Source organism: Cheilinus undulatus, linkage group 4 (genome assembly GCF_018320785.1).
Source record: "Cheilinus undulatus linkage group 4, ASM1832078v1, whole genome shotgun sequence".
NCBI classification, from domain to species: domain Eukaryota; kingdom Metazoa; phylum Chordata; class Actinopteri; order Labriformes; family Labridae; genus Cheilinus; species Cheilinus undulatus.
Genome location: NC_054868.1, coordinates 35,325,018 through 35,336,458, shown reverse-complemented (window position 1 = coordinate 35,336,458; position 11,441 = coordinate 35,325,018).

Genomic DNA, 11,441 nt, shown 5'->3' with positions numbered 1-11,441 from the left:
AATTTCACAGCTCCCCTTTCTGCTCTGCTTGGCTCAGCCGCTCTTTCTCTTTCTCTCTCTCACATGCTTAATCCACAGGAGAAAAATGACAGTGTGGATTAAAGCATTACTGGATTGTCTTCTGAATGTTCCAATGACTGGTGATGAAGATAGTTCAGAGGAGCAAATACAGAGCTATAGATGTGTACAAGTTTGTTTCATTATTATCTTCAATGCTTTGATATGTCCTATCAGTTTGTTATTTTCTCTCATTTTTATGGATAAATAGACAGATACAAACTTTGTAATGTGTTTTTGCTGTTCGTTCCTGTCCTAAATAGTGTCGTAGTATTTTGTATTATCACAAGATGACAGCATAGCCTTCATTTTGGTTCCATTAAGAGAAGAGGGACTTTTGAAACTTTCAACATTTAAAATGAAAGAAAAAATAGATTTGCTGTTGTTTTACAATATGGGTCCAAGAGGCTTAATTGTAGGTCCTGAGATGACATGCAAGCTTAAGCATTTTCAAATGCTTAGGGAATATGTGCTCTGGGGGATGATTGTTTTCAATATTGTAGGGGGCGCCACTGAGCCATTAAGCAAAGGCCACCCAAAACACCAAGGGCAGTCATCTCAGATTCTCACTGTGAATTTTTGTGCCAGGCTTCAAGACTCTACAAGTTTTTTCAGCCCAGGATAATTCTACTTCCTGTTTGCGCCGAAGAAAAATTCACCATGGCTATGCCCCTTTGAGTGACGAAAAGTGTCAATGAAATGTTCAACTTTGACATGTCTTCTTACAATATCTTTAACATGGAGGTGTTTGGATGAATTCCCCAAGAGGATTTTTTTTTAATTGTGGTATCTGCAATATGCTGATTTTTGACCACAAAAAATAAAAATGGCGGACTTCCTGTTTGTTTTATGGCCAAGGTCCAAGAGGCTTTTTTTGTAGATCTTTAAATGATTAATAAGCTCAAGAACTTTCAAAATCTTAGGTTAAACCTGCTGCAGGGGCTGAATTTTTGAAATATTGGGTACCACTGAGCCAAAAGGCCATGCCTATCCACAAAATCAATATCAATCATGTTGTTTTTTTCACTTAGCATATATTTAGCAAGTTTTAGGGTTCTACAAGAAGTTAAAGCTCTTCAAATTAGTACTTCCTGTTTCATTGTGAAGGATCCTTGGTTTTTGCAAATAAGTTACATGCAGACTTGTGAGCTTTACAAATCTGATTGCCCCAATGAATCGTCATGAATTTATTAAAACTTGACAGCATTATCTCCAGTTTTGGAGGAATTAGAAACAATTATACGATTAAAGTACTTCATGCTGCCAGCGGGAGGCGCTATGATTTAGAGAAAAACACTCCAAGCGGCACTTGTTCAGGCATGCAATTCCAATAAGCACACAAAATCTAGTTAAGATATGATGATGTACAGCTGAGATATAACAGATTGTGTTTGTATGGTGGGACGGCATTGCCAAAAGTGAAATTTACCAGGATGCCACGCCCCCGCCCTTTGATGAAAATCCGCAGATCTTTAATACTGGCATGCTGACATGATAAGATGTGGAAAACAGTAATGTTTGACAGAATGTGGGGTGATTTGGCCCTGCATGTTTCCGTGACAGCAAAATAAGATTTTTTGGCAAAATAGCTAACTTTGAGGGGCCGCCATGGCCATGGCTTTCGAGTAATGAGAAAACCCTGAATAGTTTTTGACCTAAGATCTCTCTTCTTACTCTACACCAAAGATCAAGTGGTTTGGATGGACGCCCTAGGACAAGTAGTCAAATACAACCCCTATGCCTCATTTTACAAAAAAATTCAAAATGGCCGACTCCCTGTTTGACTTACGATATGGGTCCAAGAGGATTTTTTGTGCATCCTGACATGAAGCATCTGCCCACACATATTTGAAAATCCTAGGTCAAACCTGCTGGAGGGCTGAATTTTTGAAATGTTGTAGGGAGCGCAATTGAGCCAATAGGCCACGTCCACCTACAAAATGAACATAAATCATCTCAGAAAGCCAATAGGATTTTTTTTGTCAAGTTTCATTGCTCTATATGTCTTATAATCGTTTGAAAAATCTACTTCCTGTTGCATGGCGAACAAAAAATCGCCATGGCCACGCCTTTAGATGTAGATCTTTGACCATCAAACATGTGTAAGATGAACTCCTTGGGAACTGCCTGAGCAAATTTCAGCATGATTTGTCCACCCATAAAGGAATCATGGAGCAAAAAATTCAAGTGAAGTAACTTCATTGTGCCAGAGGGTGGTGCTGTGCAATTGATCAAAATTTCATATATGAATGTGTTCTGGGTGGGACTGTTATCAAGCACATGAAATGTGTCTCATATACGAGGATGTATGCCAGAGTTATGGCTGTTCAAAAATTGATGGCGAGACAAAAAAGCAACTTTTTTGTATATCGCCCCGTAGAGGCCACACCCTCTGAAGAAAAGTCACAGATTTTGTACAGACATAAATCCACTTCTCTAGGCTGTCCTAACACAAATTTCATGTAAATATCTTCAAAGGACTTTGAACAGCGGCTTCTGCTATTAGCCTTGATACTCCCTGTCAGCACTAGGTGGCGCTATAACTGAAAAAAAATATAACCATATGAATGTGTGCAGGCATGGACCTTCCATTAATCCAGGAAGTTTGAGTCAGATTGGACAATGCATGGCTGAGTTATAAACAACTTCCTTTTTTCAAAAAATATGCAAATTTGAGGGCTGCCATGGCCACGCCTTTCGACTAATGAGAAAACCCCAAATAACTTTTCATCTGCCATGTCTCATCTACCTCTGTGCCGAAGTACAAGTTGATTGGACCAAATCTCTCAGAGGAGTTAATCCAGATATGATCCCTGGAACAAGGCAAAAATACCCCAATTTTCACTTATTTATTGAAAATGGTGGATTTCCTGTTGGAGATAGAATAGTCCCACTGGGTTTTTTGTAGATCTGCCCAAGACGCATCTGTCAACAAATTTTCATTAATTTACGACAAAGTCAAAGAAGGATGGCTTAACTTTTGAAACTTTTAGGGGGCGCTATTGAGGCAATTCTGAACTGGCATGTTGCAAACCAAGAAAATATCAAATTTGTCACAAGACTGGATGCACCTGCAAAGTTTCACAACTTTTTGAATATGTTAAGGGCCTCAAAAGTCCATGCAAACTTTCCATTTTTAGCGAAAACAATTAAGTCCTCGCACCCTTAGTGCTCGGGCCCTAATTAAGAAAAAACAGCTTTCATTTCAAAGGTGAGACCATCACAGCTGTCTTTATCACCTGTTTGGGAGACAGGATGAAATAGGTGGGTCACAGAGCTGGTTTCAGTGGGTCAGGAGCTGGTTTCAGTGGGTCAGGCATCTGGGCCTGCACAAAAAACTGGCAAAAAAGTCTGTAATGCACATAAGCCCTTAGTACAAAAATATCCATACATTTATGTATATTCCTATATTTATCCCAACATATTCATCTTTATCTTGTGATAACAAAGTGAGGTTTTACCATGATATTGTGTCATGTAATTGTATCATGTCATGTTGTGTTTTTATGTAGTATGGTGGCGTGTCTAGTCACCTCATGTCATGTCATGCCATATCGTATCGTACCATATTGTATAACGTCGTGCTGTGCTGTATCATGTAATATCATGTCATACCATATCGTATCATGTCTTATTGTATTATATCATGTTGTATCGTATCATGTCTTAATGTGTTGTATCATGTTGTGTTATGTCTTATGTCATGTCATGCCGTATCAATGAATCGTGTCTTATTGTGTCGTATCATATCATATCATGTCCTATTGTATCGTATCATGTCGTGCCATATCATGTAGTATCGTATCATGTCGTGTCATATCATGTCTTATTGTAACATATCCTATCGTATTTTATCGTATAATGTCATGTCGTATCATGTCATATCATGTACCGTATCGTGTCTTATTGCGTCATATCATGTTGTGTTGTATCATGTTGTATGGTACCATGTCTTATTGTAACGTATCATGTCGTGTCATATTATGTCTTATTGTATGATGTTTTATCATGTCATCTCTTATTGTAACATATCATGTTGTGTCTTATTGTATCATGTCTTATTGTAACGTATCATGTCATGTTGTGTTTTTATGTAGTATCGTGGCGTGTCTAGTCACATCATGTCATGTCATGCCATATCGTATCGTACCATATTGTATAACGTCGTGCTGTGCTGTATCATGTAATATCATGTCATACCATGTCGTATCGTATCATGTCTTATTGTATCGTATCATGTTGTATCATATCATGTCTTATTGTGTTGTATCATGTTGTGTTATGTCTTATGTCACGTCATGCCGTATCAATGAATCGTGTCTTATTGTGTCGTATCATATCATATCATGTCCTATTGTATCGTATCATGTCGTGCCATATCATGTAGTATCGTATCATGTCGTGTCGTATCATGTCTTATTGTAACATATTGTATCGTATTATATCGTATAACGTCATGTCGTATCATGTCATATCATGTCATATCATTAAGTACCATGTACCGTATCGTGTCTTATTGCATCATATCATGTTGTGTTGAATCATGTTGTATGGTATCATGTCTTATCGTAACGTATCATGTCGTGTCATATTATGTCTTATGAATCGTGTCTTATTGTGTCGTATCATATCATATCATGTCCTATTGTATCGTATCATGTCGTGCCATATCATGTAGTATCGTATCATGTCGTGTCGTATCATGTCTTATTGTAACATATTGTATCGTATTATATCGTATAACGTCATGTCGTATCATGTCATATCATGTACCGTATCGTGTCTTATTGCGTCATATCATGTTGTGTTGTATCATGTTGTATGGTACCATGTCTTATTGTAACGTATCATGTCGTGTCATATTATGTCTTATTGTATGATGTTTTATCATGTCATCTCTTATTGTAACATATCATGTTGTGTCTTATTGTATCATGTCTTATTGTAACGTATCATGTCATGTTGTATCATGCCATATCATATCATGTCTCTATGTAACGTATCATATCGTGTCCTATTGTAATGTATCATGTTGTGTCGTATCATGTCGTATCGTATCATGTCTTATTGTAACGTATAATTTCATGTTGTATCATGTCCAGGGCTTGTCATTAACTTTTTTAACACTGGTCACAGTGGCTACTTGTTTTTGAACAGTTATTAGCCACTGAGCATTACCACTAGCTACAGTTTTGTTGTTGGGAAACTACGTACTGTATGCCATATTGGGAACGTCTGGTATGAGACAAATTACATGCTCCACTTCCATTTTTGATGGATATTTAGTTTGATACCAATATTAAAACACTGACTGTTAATACAGCTGGTTTCATAAACATATCTAATTCTCAGTCAGACAAATCTACACCAGAGAATGCTGAGGTTGCGACACTGATAAATTCCACTGGCCAAAGTGGCTAGTTGGACTCAATCTGGTACCTGCCACAGCTGAAATCCACCTGCATTTGGCTAGTTGGCTGGTGTAAATGTCTAGCCCTGATCATGTCATATTGTATCATGTCTTATTGTAACGTATCATGTCATGGTTTATCATGTCGTATCATGTTGTGTCTTATTGTAACTCATCATGTCGTGTTGTATCATGTCAGATCGTATCATGTCTCTCTGTAACGTATTGTGTCGTGTCATGTTGTATTGTCTCATGTCTTATTCTAATGTGTCATGTTGTGTTGTGTCATGTATAGTATCATGTCTTATTGTTACGTATCATGTCATGTCCTCATGTCGTATCGTATCATGTCTTATTCTAACGTGTCATGTTGTCATGTCATGTATCCTATCATGTCTTATTGTAACGTATCATGTCGTGTCATGTCATGTCATATTGTATCATGTCTTATTCTAACGTATCATGTCGTGTCATGTCGTGTTGTGTCATATCGTATCGTATCATGTCTTATTCTAACGTGTCATGTTGTGTCGTGTCATGTATAGTATCATGTCTTATTGTAACGTATCACATGGTGTCGTATCATGTCGTGTCTTATCAAGTATCATGTCGTATCATGTTGTCTTATCATGTATCATCCCGTATTATGTTGTGTCGTATCATGTTGTGTCATATCATCTCCCGTTGTATCGTGTCATGTCATGTCATGTTGTATCGTATCCTGTCTTACTGTATCGTGTTGTGTCATAGTTAATTCCTAAAAAATAGAGTAAATAAAGCATATGCATACACGCTCTTCCAGGCTTTCCGTAATGATGTCTCTAAATCTGGAAATATAAATCATTTGCTTTGTTCCATTTAATGCCCAAACTCCAACAAAGCTATAGCACTTGCCATTTTTACACCGCATGTGTTTTTTGTTTAAATATAAAACAACTTTGTGCTCCCATTAAGGCCCATAGGTGTGGTTATCTTAAACAAGGATTAGTCAGTTGTTGAACAGTCAACAGTCAGTGTTCCCCTGCTGTTGAAAAAGCACATCAGTCAGGTAGTACAATGTGTCTACTGTAGGGTTTATTCTCAGGAAATTTATGGGCAACTACCTTTAAACTTGGTTAGATAACAACCTGGCACTTTTACGCCTAACCTGTTTGGTTCAGTTGAAACAAACTTTAGTGTGTTTGCCAAGTAGGAGCGGTTCATTTTCACTGGTATAAAGCTGTCAGTTAAACTCAGGTGTAGATCACATAATGAAACTGAGACTGCTCAGAAAAGGATGGTTAAAATGTTCTTATAGTTGTGGAACTGTCAATAAAAATGGTGAAAAGCAGTCAAAAAGTGGTAAAAATGTGTTATGAATGACAGAAATGGATTTAAGTGGCAAAAATTGGAGAAAAAAGTCGTGAAAAGCAATCATAAAGTGGCAAAAATTAAAAAAGTTATGAGTGACAGAAATTGATTTTAAGTGGTGAAAAATGGCAAGAAGTGGCAAAAATGGTTTAAAGTGTCTAAAAATGGCTTATAAAAGTCAAAATGGGGGTTTATGAGGCAAGAAAATGACAAAGTAGCAAAATGGGCAGTAAAGTGGTGAAAGCAGTTAAAAAGTGGCAACAATTGGTTAAAAGCGTCAGAAATTGATTTAAAGTGCAAAACTTGGCTTAATTTGAAAAAAAATTGGTTGTGACAGAAATTGATTTGAAGTGCCAAAAAAAAGTCGAAATAAGTAGTAAAAGGGGTTAAAGAGTGGCAAGAATTGGTTAATAAAGGCAATTAAAAGGGAATAAAAGCTCCAAATATGAACAAAAAAAATTGGCAAAATGTGCTGTGAAAATGGTGAAAGTGGTTAAGAAGTGGTAAAAAATTGGCTTAAAGTTGCAAAATTGGCAGTAGACTTTGTGAAAAGTGGTAAAAAAAAAAAAAAGCACCAAAATTGGGCTAAATGGGGTAAAACTGAGCAGCTCAAGTAATGAAAAGGGTAGCAGAAATTTGCAAAAATTTCATTTAAATATCAGAACCCAATAACTTGATACACTAAGCTTCAAAATGAAGTAACTGTAGCCAGGACACCAGCATCAATGCTATTGATAACACACATGTATTGATATCATCAATAAATCACAACTGGGGAGGGCCCATTTACTGGGTTTTCAGGGAACCAGCCAATTCTGTGGACAGGCCTGATCCCCTGTTCATTATCTGCATGCAGTCTTTCACCTCTCAGCCTCATCTCACCTTTCCAATACCTTGAAGTATAGGAAAATGAAACCTCTCTGTTTGTTAATTCTCCTCTCATGGGAAACTGGAGGGCCAAGTCGTGTGTTTGTTGTCCAAAACTACCTGTTGTTGTGTTGTTGCAACCAAAATTCAGAAGACATTATCTGCAGTGGATTACATAAAAAGTCTCATATCATTAACTGCCCAGATGACATATTTCATTGAAGGGAAAATGATAGTGGGTAGAGCATTTGATGTATTTGTTTACCTGAGCACAATCCAAGTTAATACAAAAAAGCTCTAGGCTGTCACCTCCATTAAATAGAAAAAAGAAAGTGCTATGCATCTTACGCCACGTCACATTCCCGTGCTTGTGCTCCTTCATTTGCATCCGTGCCGTGCCTGGTCCACCTCGTCCATCCGTGCCGAGGCCATGAAGCGTGCCACGCCGAAGCACGGAACGATTGCACTCACACTGGCCAAACGTACCAGACTTTAGGCTGAAACAGGCCCAGGCATGGAACGGATGGCCTAGTGTGAGCACGCAGTTACCAAATGAAAGGCATACATGTTTAAACAGGTGAAGTGTGAATCAGTAGTACATATATTAAATAACACTTTTTGGTCTTGATCTGTTGTATAAGTCCTGTGTGAAAACATGGGTCAAAGTCCACATATGCTGTTTGAAGGTGAAAAAAAGGATGTGTTTCACCTAATGACTAAATGTCATCTGCCTTACTAGTTTGTACCAGTTACAGCCAGTATATCATTCATATTTTAAAATCAGGTCTGTATTGTTAGTCAAATATTGTGTAATGCAGCAATTCCAAACTTGCCATAGCTGTTTGATGGTCCTTCTCTTCCAGCGCTGACTGAACATACAGCGCACAGATGATATGTAGCAGGAGCATCGCAGCAGTATTTGATCTAGAAAATAAAAAAAAAAATTGGTGGCTGTATCAGGTAACACTGTCATATCGCCTGGAGCATTACCTAACTAGCACAGGCATGTGGATGTTGATTACTGTTTACCCACAGAAGCTGCAGTCATGTGTTTTGCCATTTATTCAATATCCTAAAAGTTCAAATATGGCCATTTTTGTAATGAAACCTTTGTTTGCAAACAGGTCAAAATTGACTTGGATCAATTGTTAGGTTTTTCAGAGTATTTTTGCAGTGCCTTTGTCATTATGTTATCAATGCATATTTCAAGTTTTCTTGAAAATGTGTTTAACACAGGATGACTGTGATTATATATAAAACTTTTGCATGAATTACTGCATCAATGCAGTGTGACATGGAGGTGATCAGTCTGTGGCACTGCAGGGGTGTTATGAAGCCCAGGTTGCTCTGATAGCAGCCTTCAGCTTGTCTGTATTGTTGTGTTTGGTGTCTTTCATCCTCCTCTTGACATTTCTCCAGAGATTCTCTATGGGACTCAGGTCAGACCATTGGCTGACCAAACAAGCAAGTGATTAATCTGGCACGCCAGATGGATTTGTTTCACCCATCCATCTGGAAAACCATTCATACACAGTGTTTGGGAAAGGGCAGGGCCTTTGAAAAAAAACTTGGAGGGTGATTGGATGAACGTTCTGTCTGCCACATCTTTATGGGCCATTCAAAGCAACAAAACACGTGACATGATCTCCAGCGAGCTGTGCCCCTACCAAAGGAGTAAACTCCATTAGAGCTGCAAAACGCGAATCATGGCGACTGTAGACATCAAGACGTCAAGCTCTGATAAAACTGGCGCTTAAGCAGTTTTGTCTGTCTTCCACCAAAATTCCACCGGTTTCTTGTTGCTGCTTATGTCACATCTCTGCTGTGCCTGAAAGTTCTGCCCCTCGATGCTGATTGGTCACTTTCTACTAGGCCCAAACAATTTCAGATGGGAGCTTTGCAAGATGGATTTGCCGGTGAGAAACATGGAAATGGGCGTATGTATCCATCTGCTTTGCAAGGTTAGCAAGTGATACCATGGCCAGAAAACCACTTTCTGGCAGTTTTATCTTCACTGTGGGCAGGTGCTAAGTCTTGCTGGAAAAGGGAATCAGAACCTCCATAAATCCTCTCAGCAGATGGAGGCATGAAGTGCTCTGAACATTGGACCAACATCAGCGGATGACATGGCCCCCAAACCATAACTGACAATGAAAACTGAAAACACTGGACTTTAAACACCTTGGATTCTGCACCTCTCTGATCTTCTTCCAGACCTTGATTTTCAAATAATATGTAAAATTTACATTTATTTGAAAACAGAACTTTAGCCCACTAAGCAATGGTCTATTTCTTTTTTCCCTTAGACTAGGTGAGAGCAGATGATGTTTTCTGTAGTACAGGAATATCTTAAGATAGAAAGAGCATGACATTTGTAGCCCATTTACTGGACCCGTTCATGTGCCATGGTACGCTGACTCCAGCTCCATCCACTCCTTGAGAAGATCCCCTAAGTTCTTGAATCTGCTTTTTTTGACAGCCCTTTAAAGGCTGAGCTCATCACTGTTGCATTGTTTCTTACCACAATTGAGAGATCAGGCTCTCAGAACAGTCTAGACAGGTTGATCTGGAGACGGGTTTAAAAATATGACGCAGCTGTTTTAAGTGGACATGACACCTGTACATGCCAACTCCCAAAACTCTAAGGTTAAAAAGTCAGAAAAGGGACAATGCTGCCACCTACTGATTAAGAGGCGTTGTTACATCACAACAATGCAACATCTTTTACTTCCGTACCCTCCCAATGTGAGACATGTTTGCTGAGTTGGAGTTTCTGGCTGTGATTGTAGGAGCTCCTAAAGGATGCATAGTGTGTATTCTTCAACAGCGTGCATTGTCTTGCTATGAGGTTGACTCTCTGCTTTGTTCTGGCAAGAAGAGACCCACCATGCTACAGATTTGCAAGAATGCAGCTCATCTTTAAAATATTGAACACATTCAAAAGTGTAACTATATGTAGTGTGGTCTAGAATAGACACTTTTAACATGTTAAATGTAAGTCTATATGAGTTTAATGAACACTTTAAATTTTGCTGTGTATTTACTTTATTATTTTATAAAGTAAAAGAGTTTATAAATCTATACTGAGTTTTAATAATTCAATCAAAATGCATCATTTATTTCCTAGGAATTAAAAAATATCTCAGTTTGATCAGTATTTCTGTTTAGAATTTATATCACTTGGTTTGTGTTTTTTTTTTTTTTTTTTTTTGTGATTTCTTAAGTTTGTTTTACAGGTTCATGCTCTGGTATTGATTTTAAACTTATTCAAGTCACTGAAAGTGTATTTAATGTAACTCTAATCATGCTTTTTAAAGGCACTTTGCTGCCACCTGTTGATTAACAGGTGCTATTACACCACATAAATCAGAAAACACACCATAAATCTTTTGATTCAATAATTTTTTTTTCATTTCTACTTTCAGATATAATTTGGTCTTTCATATTTTATCTTAAACTTTCCTTACACAATTTTTTTTCTGTATTTCAGAGTTTAGGCCTGATTCTGGAGGGAGTGGGCTGGCTCTAGCTGTGAGAGATCTGCAGTAATGAGTGAAAACTGATAAAGAAGGCTAACAGGAATCAGTTTTGATACCACTTCTGATTTCCAGGACCTGTAATGTGGACAAGTAGTCTTTAAGCACGCCAAACAGCCAATGCACATCACATTGTGATAAGTTTCTGTAAGGTTGGACATATAACTTGAACTGAGCTGCTAATAACTTCGATCCACTGCCCTTGATAACCTTAGGGTGGC